We start from the raw sequence: 13,982 nt of genomic DNA, 5'->3' as shown, positions 1-13,982 counted from the left end.
TCCATCAAGACTACTCCATTGGGAAGCATTAGTCACCAATCACTTTGCTTCCGTCTAGAAATTTGTTTTGTTAGACTCAAGGCTGTACTATTACTATTTATTTCTATTTCTTTAGAAAGAGGATCCAGACAGACTAGACTATATTCCCATACAATATGCATAGCCGTATACAAAGCTATGGGTGCTGAGGTTTTTCTAATAGTATACAGAGACACACTATTAGAAAAAAAACAAGGTTTTTCTGAATTGTATAGTATATTGTTGTTACTTAAAAATAATTGAAGATCCAGTAGGAAGCAACAGCTTCCCTATACAGTTGCACACTTTAAGTGTTCAGTGTCTGCTGGTATGTGGATCTGTGAGCCCAGCCTGGCAGAGTCATCTCTAGTCCCAATACAAAGTGTGACCCACCCTCCTCCAGATCACTTAATTCTTCAAGAACAGAAGACAGACAGATTTCTTCATTTCCGTGCATCTCCCATTCATCCCGTTTGTTTAGAGCAATCCCTTCCTCATCTCTTTTCAATTGCCAAGCGAAAGACACCACACATTCCAGAGATGACAACCCAGAGGAAATCCTCATCCCTCCCATGGTAATTGCCATGGATTTGGCCACTTACAGCAAACGATGCCAATGCATAGCCGGACCACAACTATGGGGGGGGGCGGGGAATACTGTGTGTACTGAAGGTGGGCCCAGTGTTGCCTATAAACCTGCTCATGAAACCAACCCTGGGCACACCTGGCACTGCTTTTAATAGCAGCTAAGGAGACATGCTTCTTTCCCAGGCACACAACAAGCAGGCAGAACAGATGGCCACAGCTCTTGCACACAAACAGGACTCATCAGCACCTGGTGAAAGGGTGGTGTAAATAAAAGCAAAGATGCTCCCACCCCAAGGAAAAGCCTAGGCAAGGAGCAGAGAGCTCCCCCTCCCAAGTACCGCCCCCGCTTTTCTCCTATGAGAAGAGCGGTAGCTTTTTCTACAGCTGCTTGACAGCACCATAAAATGCAAAGGTAGCGAAGACTCGGGTGTAGGAAGTGTGAACAAGAGCTCCCAGTCTGCCAACCTCACGAGAAGAGGCAGCGTCTCCAGAAAGCCTCAGGTGCACCCCCCCCCCCCCCGGGACTGCTTCTTCCTTGGGCCTGCAGTGAAGACAAGACAAGACCAGACCAGACCAGGCAGACTCTACAGATGTAGTCACCCATCTAAAAGGAGCCCAGATTTGATAGGAGCGCTGCTGCCCTGCACAGCAGAGCTTTCACTGGGCAGAGGAGACAGGCCAATAAACTAAATCTCTGAAGAAGTGGGATGATGCTGCGCTTCCCTAGTTCCCAGACAACAGCATGGGAAACTCAGAGCTTTATATCCAGCCCAACAGCAGGCAACAGCCAGAGTGGGCTAAGATCATTCGGCTTTCCATCTACCCTCTGCATTTTCCAAGTCCCATCCTCTAAAGACAACACAGTTCCCCGCTCCTCCTCCAAACTCTGGGAGCGCCCAACACCCGGGAAGAGGATGCAGACAAGCCAGGACCATCTAAAAGACAAACACACTGCACATGTCTACACGAGATGCTAAATACGCAGTAGACCAACTCTACCGCACGTTAGCATGGCTTTTGCCACAACATGCCAATACACAGAATTAATCTACCGAGCTTTAGCCATAAAAAAGCTGTGCGCTGGCACTACTGTGCCATTACTGCACCTGTTAATACAGTTTAATACTACCTGTAAATACAGGCACTAAGCTGAGCGCGCAGTAAACGCAGTGCATTTTTGAACCTGTAGACGTGCCCAGCAAGGCCCAACCGATTTCCACCTGCTTCATTTGCGTTTCATCCTTCCCCTCGCGCCAGGCGGGACAGTCGTTGAGCTTAGCTGCGGCACCCGGCTGAAGGAGACAGGCCGTCTTATGGCATGGGAGAGAGACATGTTCGCCATGAGAAGAGGAGGAGGAGGAGGGCGAGAAAACCCATTCGTCCACAGGAGCCTCAGTGGCGGGTGGCACAGCACCCACCAAGCCCCATGGGCTGTTGCAGCACCCTGCTGCTCCCACCCTCGAAAGCAGCAACAGGACTCGAGGTTAAGGCCCGCGCCTCGGACGCAGTGCTGGAGGGGGGGCAGCCAAAAGCGGAGCCCGCTGCCAGAGAGCTTGTTCTGCAGAAACAAAGGAGCCGCCTTGCTTCCCCCAAACCGCGGAGCAGACGTCCCCACCCTGCCCACGGCTCCAGCTGCACCGGGCCTGCAGCTCCCGGAGCGGGGGCAGAGCTCTGCCCACACGGCTCCAGCCTCCGCAGGGCTGGTTTCGAGGCATTTCGGCGGGGCGCGCCTCTGCGTCCCGCACTCCCGCTGGTAGCAAAGAAACTTGGAGCCGGATTTGCTAGTTTTCTTGGGCGGGAGCAGCGGTTTCAAAGTTTCCTAGCATGAGAAGAGGAAGGGAAGAGAGCCCGGCGAGGCGGGGCTGCCGCGGCGCAGGAAGCACGAGCTCGTCACAGCCCAGCACCACCGAACAGGCGGCAGGACTGCCGGGCGGGGACGCGGCAGGCTGCCCCCCCGCAGAGAAGAGCAGCTTCCCCCCGCCGCCCCTTGACATGTTCTTCGCACAAAGAGGTGCTTAAGCTCTGGCCAGAAATCAAGCAGCGATTAGAGGGAGAGACGAGAGGCAGCCCAGCCCGCAGCGCCACTCCGTCCCCAGCGAAGTTGCCTCTGCTCAGCTCGGCGCTCAGGGGAGCAGAGGAGCAGCCCCCCGGTGTCGGGAGTCACCAGGCGGGCGGCCGGGGCCGGGGCCGGGGGCGGGAGCCGCTGCGCTTTGCGGAGCGCGCCGGGCGCGTTTTCCAGCGTGGAAGAGGAGACTTTCGGGCAGAAAAACACGCTGAACCCAGGGAGATTTCGCTTAAACCAGACCGAGAAAAAGAGGGAAAACCCCACCAGATGTCCCAGAGAAGCAGATTTTTTGTTTTTTCCAAAAAGCGTTGTTCAAATTATTTTAAAACAGTGCATGAGCCTAGCAGTACTTGGGGGGGAGGGGGGGGCGCCAGCTGCTAACTCCAAGCAGAGATGACATATTGAAAGTTTAAAAAACAAGAAAAAACACAAATCACTGTCTGTCCCAAAGCCGAGCCGGAGACTCACCCGCCACAAACTCAGATGCCTGCAAACAAGAGCCCTGGAGAGCAGCTCGCCGCCTCCCCAAGCGCAACAGGAATCGGCTGCTCCCTCCGGTGCCAGGCAGCCTCGCTCACTCTCCGCATATCTGATCGCCGGGCTCATTAGCCAATCAGCTCGCCCGACGAAGGCAGCTGTCGGACCTACGGCTCTCCCTCTCAGTAAAACACTGCAACACAGACCCGTTCCGTGGGAACCTGAGTTTCGGGGTGTTGTTTTGGTGCTCCGCTCCCAGCATGTAGTTGGGATTCCCTGACCTGGGCGCTTTTGTCTGGGGGATCCTTGCACGTGGTTCTGCAAACAGGCAGCTCTTTTGTGCACTTTGGAGGGGGAAAAGCTGATGATCAGGGAAGAAACTCTCCAGAAGAAAAAACATCTCTTTTCCAAGGTCAAACATGAAACCTTAAAGTCGCTTCCACTTGCAGCATTGACAAGGTGGATAATGACAGCTCTAGTTCTCTGACAGTTTAATTCATTTCTTGTTATTAGCCAGGAGATTTTTTTTTTTTTTTAATACAATCATCAGGCAATGAATCCAGATGAGTCATTTGCACTCTCTGGCTCCTAGTATCCTGCTCTGGTGTTGGGCTGCAAGCAGCACAGGGGACTGTCTAGTGGTGGGGGGAAGCGTTTGAAACCTGATTTTTTTTAAAGCACTCTGAGCTGGAGTTTCAGCATTTTTAAGGTGCCCGTCATTTTTCTTTAAAGATGCTGAGTACTAGGAACACTAAGCACCTTTTCCAGGTGGACCTATTATTTGTTTTCCTCCCAAAACCTAGTCTTTAAATAGACCTCAAAGAGTCCCTCTTAATATTCGTACATACAGGATGAATTGGTTTCAGCTGCTGGTAGGTTGTGATGAACTGACTGAAAGCAAAATATAGATGTGCATATATATGTACATAGCTGGAGAGTTCCGGTGTTGTGAGTCTGTTGGGGGTTTTTTAAAGGATGCTGAAATAGCCATGCAACTTTTTGAAAACACTCTCAGGTCTGTCGCAAATCTTTTTAACAAATTGAAATACAGGGGGGAAGTAGCTCATTAAGATGAAGTTAAACTGTCCCTGAAAAACCGGTGCCATACTAGTTTGTTGTTTTGTTTGTTTGATTGGGGGGGGGGTTAAGAGAAAGAGTCTGAAGCAATTTGAGATGCATTATTAAATACAAATAGATAAGAGCACAACATTGCTACTTTAGCCAATCAATTTTGTTCCTGCGGTTGTGATTCTGAATTTGAATCATGCCTGACAGTATCACTGGCTTAACAGCAACTTTCATATTAAATGTGATCATGAGCTCTGTGGAGAAGTTTGCATTTTCAAATTGATTTTAAGTCATTAACAAATAAATCCTAGCACCACCTCTGTTCAGTGGGATTTCTTTTTTTTCTTTTTTCCCTACTGATGGATTTTACTTGGAAAAATCTTTCCAGACCTAGAGACCTGTTTTCTTTTTCCCCTGATGCAGTATTTTTTACTACTGCACATATTTTTATTCCTCCCCAGGTTCTTTGTTCTTTTGCCTAATCCCGCAGTAATACAACATAACTATTAGATCTCCTTAGCAGAAAATGTGTTTATAAAGTGCTGTGTAAATTTACTGTGTTAGAAGAGATGTTTAAAAAACAGTAATAGAAATAAACCGACACATCATTCAGTTGGCATACCCAGTAACTCCTTTATAAGGAGTCCTGTCTTAATTCACTGGATTGCTTTGCCCAGATAGCATCCAGAAGTCTGGTTTTACATATCTTCCTTTTTTTTAGAGGACATCAAATTCATGCATGTAGTTTGTTTCTTTTAACAGTGAGAGCGAGTGCTGCTCCATGGTAGATTTCCAAAGAGCCTCAGGGCAGTGGATTCTTGGCTGGAGACACCAGTTTGTCTTGTTCTTGTTTTCCAGTTGAAATTGGTAAAGTGTGTGTGGAGGGGGGGATAAAGCAGAAGCTGGATTGTTTCCAACTAACTGAAAGCGACACGATTCATTTTTACTTGTTAAACATAACTTTGCTAAAATTCAGTGTGATGCCACTTTAAATCTATTTAGGGTTGTTCTTTGCTATCCTTACTGCCAGCCTCAAACAGTCAAGAATCAAGACACAAACTCCCACCAAATGGGAGGATGGTTTAAAATGATTAATGATTACTTTTTTTTTTTTTGAAACACTTTGGGGTTAGTTGTCTCCTGGGGTTGTAGCTTTCTGGGTTTACATTTTCAAGAATCTCAGCAACCAAGAAGGCTAGAAGTGCAGGATGCCAGGCACTGAGGCCTTAGGAAAACAAAGTCAGATGTGTTTAATTTAATGAGTGTTGAACCTAAGTGAATGCCCTCATTCAGAAATAAAGTGGCCTTAGTACTCTGTAGCTTAGGTCTGGTCTGCACTCCAGTTCTGCAGTCATAAAAGGGTGTGAAAGGGTGGTCACGCTTTCTGGCTGTCATAGCTCTGGTGCAAAACCACTGGTATGAATGCAGTTATGCTGACGTAAGGCTTTTGTCCCGGTTTCAGGTGGTGAAGCTGAGCAGAGAAATTGTGCTAGTGTCTGCCATGTCCCCGCCAGGGGGCTCTGCTTCCATAGCTATGTGGCATAACTATAGCATCAGCCACCTAATGTAGACAAGCCATGAATCAACCTTTGCTGCAGGGAATTGAGGCTACTTTTCTCCTAAAGATGTTCATCTGCATAGAAGGGACACACTTTCTAACTGCCACCTGCTGGTCAAGTTGTCCTAATTTTCCCGAGCGTCTCCATGTAGCATCCGTGGGGTAGCGGACTCGATATGTAACTTGAAATCACGGGCGGGAAGGGTTCATAGCTGTAAGTGACAATTTGCAATTTGCCAGGAATAATATGATTGTGTCCTTTTTTTCTTATCTCTCTGGCCTTTCCTTTATTTTTGCCAAAAACTAACCCTTTCTTCCTGTCCATCCCAATCTTCCATATATCCCGTAAAATATGTGTTGGATCAGATCCATTTAAAGCTTGTATAATAATTTTTAAAAATCCATTCCTACACCATATCCTATCAAAAAACAAAATAATGGAACAAGGTGTTGGCCAAGTGTCACCATCATTAGTTTGTGCATATATTGCATTCCTTTTCTCCACCCACACTTTGTCCGTCTTATCTACTTGGGCCCCAATTCTGACCTCCTCTAATATACAGACTGAGCAGTGTGCACATTTCTAACAATAAAAAGCATGCCAAGCAAAGCACTCTAACTGTACACACACTTCTCCCCCGGAGGCAAGAGACAAAATGAACTGCATGTGATGTATTATTTAATGCAGTACCAGAAGGAACTCAAGCCTTTGTCCTCAAAGCTGTTTAGGGAGTTAGGGGGTCTTGAAGATCTGACTTTAATAGTTCTTGGGATGAGGACAGTATAAGAACCATGGCAGAATAGACTAGATCCACAGATAGGACCCCTGCCTGGGAGTATCTGGATCCATAAGTCCACACTGCCTCCATGCTAAGCCCTTGGGCATTGTGAAGCAAGTCTTGCTAAATAGCTGTACTCCACATGCACCAGACTAGCTTGGCCAACCCTGGTGCATTCAAAAATCATTGTCTTGAAATGTCGCCAGGGTTTAAAAGAAGAGTTATTCCTCAAGTTCTCTCCCCCCCTCCCCGCCCCTTCTGTTTCAGATCCTTAAGTTTGCATTTTCAAGTGTTTTACTGCATCCATACATGCCAGAACCTTCCTTTCATTATGAGAGCTGAGATTACCAAAATCACTAGACACCAGAAACAGGAGCTTTAAGGAACAGGACCTGTGAAATGGCCTGATACTTGTGCTCAAGTCACAGGAAGCAATGATGTTGTCTGGCTATGTACAGAAAGAGCTGGAGGGGAGAGGTGTCAAAGCAGCTCTGATGGTCAGTCTTCCAGTGGTATAGAGCTAACAAAAGAGGGGTGGGGGGAAATCCTCCACTGGCAAAGACCTCATTAAGGTTTTGCACCATTAGATTGTCAAAGCCATTGGCAGAGGCTGAAGATCTGGTGCTATATAGGGACTTGTGTTATTAGTTACAGGGTGCTATGTAGGGGGTTGTGCATTTCCTGACCTCTTGTAACTTCATTTGCGTTACTGCTGCATTTTGCAGCACGCATAGAATTTTGTCCCTGGAGAACTGGTTTGATGAGAGTCATAGCGTGAAAGTACTCTAGGTGATGAAAGCACTACATTTTCTTTGTTTTAATGTTATTTTGGTTTCGTGTTAGAAATTACAAATCACTGATTCATTCTTGTACTTCAAGTGCAGACTTCCCCAAACCCCTTTTGTTCAACCAGTTCCCAATTTGATGTTTCCATATTTGCCTCAGGGGTGTAGGTTGTAGCCAGGTTGGTCTAAGGACATAAGCAGACAAGGTTCTTTGGGTGAATCTGACCATCTTAATTTGCCTCAGTGTGTCCTTGCATTACAAAATGTATGTTTCACAACAGCAGAGTGCTCCAAAGAAACGCTTTGCGCCTGGCCCAAATATACCAGGATCCATGCCAGCAAACGGTAAACTTGATTAGCCTACAATATTTTCCTTTAAAAAAAAAAAAGGGATTTGCATATTTTGAAAATTATTCTTTTCTCTTTAATTTTAGTTCCTAAAAGAGTCACCTTTTGTGCAACATGTCTTGATTTAATACCTTTAAAAACTCATTTTTCCTACAGCAGTCACTAAACTGTTCAAATTTTTTGAAGGGAAGACAGGGAAAATGGAAATCACATATTTTTGTATGGACTGCAAGGATTTCTAAGGGCCCACCAAAATCAGCCTGAAAAGGATTGTTACCATTGAGATGAATTTACTTATTTTACCGTACTTTGGTAATGTTTCAGTTGTGAGCTCTCAATGAGGATCTTTCTTTCACCTAATATTGGTTTACCAAAGGGCCACCAATCTGGCCTCTGGATTGATTTATTATAAGCAGCATGCAGTGAAGTTGCACATGTTGGTACTGTGTGTTATAGGAATTATAGGATTGCTTCTGTTGTTGAATTTCAATCACATACATTATTTTCTGATACTATTGAATAATATCTCCTATTACAGCATCATAAAGAAGTGTTAGCTGGCAAATTGAGCACTCGGTGTTGGGATGCCACATCAGTTTAATCGTAGCTTTCTGAATTAAGGTCTGATCGGAGTGTGGGACCGGGGTACACAGGGTGCATGGTAGAGCTAGGTGAAATGAACCCCAAGCCCAGAGGAAGAGACTGACCCACAGAACAGCCGATGTCGGAGCGTACAGGCACAGACTTGGGCTATGGAAAACCCACCTTAAAGACTTTGCTCAGTTTATTCAGACTAGGGGCTTGAATATCAATCTTTCGTATCCCAGGTGAGTCTCTTAATGCCACAGCTATTTGCTATTGTGGAGCACGGCACTGCTGATCGCTGTTGAACCCATTTTGTTTTGTGCACAAAACAATTCTTTGGAGTAAATTCTTGAAACTGCATCTCCCACATCTCAAGAGAGTGATATCAGCAGGGGGCTACTGGTTGTTCTGGACTGTGACCAGATATTTCATCCTAGCCATGAGAAACCTTTCCTCCTTTAATGGGTCTGCTCCCATTAATACCTGGGTTTTCCCTATGGGGAAAAAAAATTCCTTGAGTACTATTCTAAACTCTCCCATTTTTTTATGACGTGTTATCAAACAATTACCTTCAACTTTCTCTTCTTGCCTATGTCTTAAGTAGAGATAAAAATGAAAAGAGGAGCCTAAAGTTTTAATTTGGATCCAGAGTCAAACTCCAGAGGTAATCAGACCCAGGATTTGGGGTTAGATTCATCTTTAATAGCACTTACCCTTAAGTGGCAAGGGCTGAAGAGACAATTAAAATCCTATTTGAATTTGAGCTTCCAGTAAATTTAGAGGATCTCAGATTAATGGATTTTGGATCGGTTCCATCCTTTGCATTATCCATCTGACTCACAGTGGGAATTGGGAGATTTTATTAGTCAGTATTTGTGCAGCCCTTGGAAAACAGAAAAGGCTGAATTTCTGAACAGTGGGGGAGAGAGGGTGTTGAGAATGGGATAGTCTTTCCCTGGGAAAGACACGCAAGGTTATTTTCAGAATGAGATGGCTAAATTAGGCGTTGCAGAGCTGCACCACCATTAGTTGCAAATATGTAATTACTACGTTTAGTTGTGGATCCGAGTAAAAAAATATAATAAGTGCAAGGGACTGCAGAAAGCTTTACCATCCACTGGGGCATGACAAACACCAGAGGAGCTATGAAGACTGTATTGCAGAAAAGTGTCCTGATTTTAGTGGCTACGAAAATCATTCAAACTAACACCAAAGCTGTATAGCCTCTGAACAAAGAAGGGATAACTTTGCATCCCCTTCTATCCAGGATAAGTGAGATCTGTGAATCGGGGGTTCCCTGCAATATGTAGATATGGGAAGATGATTAGCAACATAAGGAAGTTTACCCTGTAATTTAATGCTGTTCTGTAGCTTGTCTGAGTTAAGATAAGGCGAGTTTTGTTAGACGGCTGAGTGTCAGAGACAGAGACTTCTGGATGGAGGACTCTTAACCCCACAACACAGCTTTTTAATGTTTTCCAGACTTGTGAAAATTCAACTGGTTGTGAACAAACAACTTGAAATTTTTATTTAAAATACAAAGCACACTCTGTGCTTTGTAGTGGTATATAGCGCTCCATCAACCATCAAAGGCTGGCCGCCATGAGGGACTACAGAGACACATGACCAAATATAATACATTCCTTGTTTTCCATTCTCTCTCAAACCTGCAGTTCAGAGGTTTGTCACTGGAGAAGCTCGCTTGTCAAGCAGATTGACTCCAGAACTCAAAACACTAATTACAGCCTGACAGGGTTAGGAAGACCTTTGAAATGAAGCGTACCCTTTAGATCTGGGAGATCTTGAGGCAGATAGAGTTGCCTTCAGCTTACCAACAGGGATACACTCTCACCAGAAACTGCAAGCAGTTCCAGGTCGGGAGAGGGGACTTTCTACGAATAAAGAAGATAATTGCTATTGTTCTGGTGGTTGTCATTATCATCATCAAAGATCATGGGAGAGAAAGCGCCATGACCATTACGGCGGTTTACCTAGTTGCAGGGGAAACCACTTTCTTGGCAGGGGTTATATATAATTAACCTCCCACTTTCTCTTCCAGTGGGACGATCTTGGCTTTATGCCCTCTTTGTGGAAATGGGAGATTCCTCCCCAACTTACTCCTGTGTCCGTACTGCTGAGTGATACTTAGGGGGCATCCGAACCCCCAGCCTCCGGGCTTGAGCCTGCATGCAGGATGCCCATCAAGTGATTGGGAAGCATCTGAAGCCCCAGGCAGGGGCGGAAGCTGTTTGCCACCACAAGGGCCACATGTAGTTCCTGAATGACCCACAGATTCGGAATTGGTTTGCCTGATTTGACTTGGACCACGAAAAATTTTCTTTAAAAAAAAATTAAAAACAAGTCAAGGATCGTGGCATGTGCCAGTGGGTATATACACATTTGTATATAAGCATGTAGTACGTGGTGGATAATAAGTAGCCAAGCCATGCCTGCTTGCTCACATATGGAGAACCTTTCAAGTAATCCTCACTACCCATAGGAGCACCACCTTTTGAACGAATGAGATGGTTCTCTCCGTTTCTAGCATCCTTAAGGTTTTTATCATTGACACTAGCGCAGTATTATTTCATTTCTAAACATTGCTACTAGAACCACACTCACTTTTGTTTCCGAGAGTAGGTCTGTTAGCTTTTCTGCCACTGTGCACCATATACTGTCACCTCCTGGGATGGATATGATGAGTCCCAGTGTCCCAGCTACCTTATTCACAACCAAGGTATCCAGTCAGCCATGTTACTTGATGCTAACACCTGGGACCTTGTCCTGAGACGACAACTGTGAGTCTGAAATCCTGGGTACCATGGTGTGGATAGCTCCAGGCCTCCTTGTTTATAGTCTTATTTTTTCTTTGTTGTGTAGCTCCTGAAACATGCTTGATGCTTTGAAGTTCATAAAGTCATGACCCCAAAGGTTTTGCAATCTGATTGAGATGGATGGTCTTGCCAGACCTGATGTTTCTTAACAAAATTCAGACCATGTTACCCAAAGCAGGATCTCCAGGACAAGCAGCCACCTCTGCTGGCCCCTGTTTGCTATTGGATAATAGGAGTATTTTAAAACACTTCAGAAATACCAGAAATTCCCCAGTCAGTTTTCCGTGCAGCCTAGCAGATCCTTGCACACTGTGGGATGTGGCCGGCTGCACCATCAGCCTGTTTGTTTGGTGTAGTCACGTAGGGGATTAGGATCACCAGCACTTTGTTTTACACCACAGCACAGGAAAGTTTGTTTTGCATGTAAGCCGCCTTCGAGTCTTCATCAAGCACAAGCCTTTCAAGGACACTACTTGGGATGTGGGATCTCACATCCATACTCCTAACCAGGACCTTGGAGCAACCAAGAATCCGACCCTAATGATCCACCCCAGGGTCCAGGAATTCACCACCTACAAAGATCAAACCTTGGCCTGGTGGATACAGTGGTGTGATTTGATACCCCTTTAGAGTTTAGCTTGTGCAACTTTCTGTATGGACAAAACTCTATCAATTTAAACCTTACTCGTATCACTTTATTCAAACTGATATAAGCAAGGTTGAACCAACAGATGGACTTTTCTGCAAAATAATCATAATAATTAGTCTTTTACCTCGACCAGGTAAAACAGTACAATCTCCCAGTATGGACGCAGGTATGCCAGTATAAGGATACTTAGGCCAGTGTAACGTTTCTGTAAGGGAAAGAGGAATACTGGTATATAAGCACTTTTATTCAAGTATCACTGATTTCGCACAAAGCGTTGTACTGTGACAACTTTTCTGGTAGAAAATCACATCCATAATCAAAGTAGTTAAATTGGTACAAAGCTCCATGTAGAGCAAACCTAATAGTGCCTACTGACAAAACTGCACCAATTTTAACCACGCCGATTTTTAAACCAGTTTAGGTTAAAGGGTTCTGACTTTGGTGTGCAGATAAGCTGATAGAAAGTTAGTCCCTGCTGTGCTGATATTGGTGCAGCGTTAATACAATCAGCAAAGCACATGCTTAGGTAGCTTGCTGTTGAATTTATTTACTTGATTTAAGGAGTTGCTTATTAACTAGGGACATAAGAGGCTGTGTTTGGGAGAGATGTTTAGGATGCTGCATTTCCTTTCACCCATCAAAATACCTCTTATGCGTAAGCCGTAGTTTTGTCCTCCAGTATATATAGGTTCATCCCTACTATAGTTCTACAGTATAATTTATCTAACTAGTGGACACACATTAGATTTCACTTAAGTTTTAACACTAGCCCTCAAACCCCTTACTAAACTCACACCCACCCACCCACACACATCCCAGTGATCATCAGCCAGTATAATGTGACATTTATTTGTGGGCCAAAGCAGCAATATTGGGGAAGGTAGTGTAGACAGACATTTTAACCTTCCTCTGCCTGTCTGGAGCAGTTCTGCGCAATACAAATGGTAAAAAATGTCAGTGCCATAAGTCCTTCATGAGCTACCACTCATATTGTTGCTTGAGCAACTCCACTCACTGGTGGCACTGGCACAATGGTTGGAGATTTCCCATAGAGATTTAACTTAGCCAAGGTTTGTATAGAGACTGCCAGCCCTTCAGACTGAGAAGTCAGGCAGCTGTAGTCCTCCAGTTCCTTGGTGGACCTTCACTTGAACTCCTTCTAGTAGGGGACAAAGCTCCCTATTCTTCATTGTTGTCTTCCAAATTTAAAAAAGACTTCTCTTAAACCCTTGTGATCTTAATGGCCTTGATGAACAATGCCTTTCCTCTTTATCTAAATTCAGGTGGTGTGATATTGAGGGTGGTCCACGGTATAGGTCAGTATGTTAAAATTGTTGAAGGAGTCTCGGATGGTATAATTTACAGGCCAAGAAGAGATTACCTAAGTAGGGTGTGGACTCCAACTACAATGTGCTCCTCCAGACCTCTTCTTGGAAGGTAATTTTTTCTGCTACACTTCTTGGTATGTAAGTTATACCAGACTAGGCTCCTTTAAATCCCATAGGCTGTTCAGTTAAAGTTTTTATCTTCAAGGGTCTCCTAGGTACACTGTTTCCAAAAGATTTACTGAAGCTTAGGGTCGAAGACAGGGTCTGCAGTTCTGATCCCCTGATACGCTGACACTTTCCACCATCAGGGAACTCCTTCTCTATGCAGCAGTTTCTCTGGGTCAGATCTCAGACTGGGGAACCAACCCACATAGGAACTAAGGGGGATTACCAATCTCATCACTTTTCACACCAAGGGTAAGGTGAACTTTGTCAACCTAACAAACACAAGGCAGCCTGTTATAACAACTATAACAATAATGTAATAAATTCCTAGGTGCGTGCGCACACACACACACACACACACACACACACACAGGCACACATTAACCAAGAAATACACCACATTGCACACGCAGCTCACCTTTCATAGGGAGAAGTTGAGTGAGCAACACATGATGATGAGTTCGTCCCACTGCTTAGTACGCCAGTGGAAAGTGCCTGTTCCTGCAGTGAGGACGGTAGTATGAGACCCCGTACAGAACAGAATTAACCGGATTTTGAACCATCAAACCCACGCATTCATGTGTGACCTACATGAGCTTAAACAATAATTCTGAAATTAGATCTGAGTTTTTGTTATGTTTGATCAAAGCTTAACTCTTACAAAAACACTCCTGCTTACTCATGTTACCTCTTCAGTACAGCCTCTCAACCACTCCTGGTTGCTTTTACTCATAT

General features: G+C 44.9%; 2 protein-coding genes across 6 annotated transcripts in view; one reads left to right on the top strand and one right to left on the bottom strand.

Annotated features, from left to right (window-relative positions):
- B3GNT5 (UDP-GlcNAc:betaGal beta-1,3-N-acetylglucosaminyltransferase 5) overlaps positions 1-5,209 on the bottom strand; it is a 28,153-nt gene extending 22,944 nt beyond the window's left edge. The window contains exon 1 of one of the 5 annotated variants that reach the window (XM_090055260.1): positions 3,140-5,209. The gene's annotated coding sequence lies outside the window, so the exon portion shown is untranslated. The other 4 variants (XM_090055264.1, XM_090055266.1, XM_090055269.1 and 1 more) reach the window with 4 other exon arrangements.
- MCF2L2 (MCF.2 cell line derived transforming sequence-like 2) overlaps positions 1-13,982 on the top strand; it is a 232,733-nt gene that overhangs the window by 133,440 nt on the left and 85,311 nt on the right. The window lies entirely within an intron of this gene.

Source organism: Crocodylus siamensis, chromosome 6 (genome assembly GCF_052110815.1).
Source record: "Crocodylus siamensis isolate JL-2025a chromosome 6, ASM5211081v1, whole genome shotgun sequence".
Taxonomy (NCBI): Eukaryota; Metazoa; Chordata; order Crocodylia; family Crocodylidae; genus Crocodylus; species Crocodylus siamensis.
Note: the sequence above shows the minus strand (reverse complement) of the source record. Positions and strands in the feature narration are given on the sequence as shown.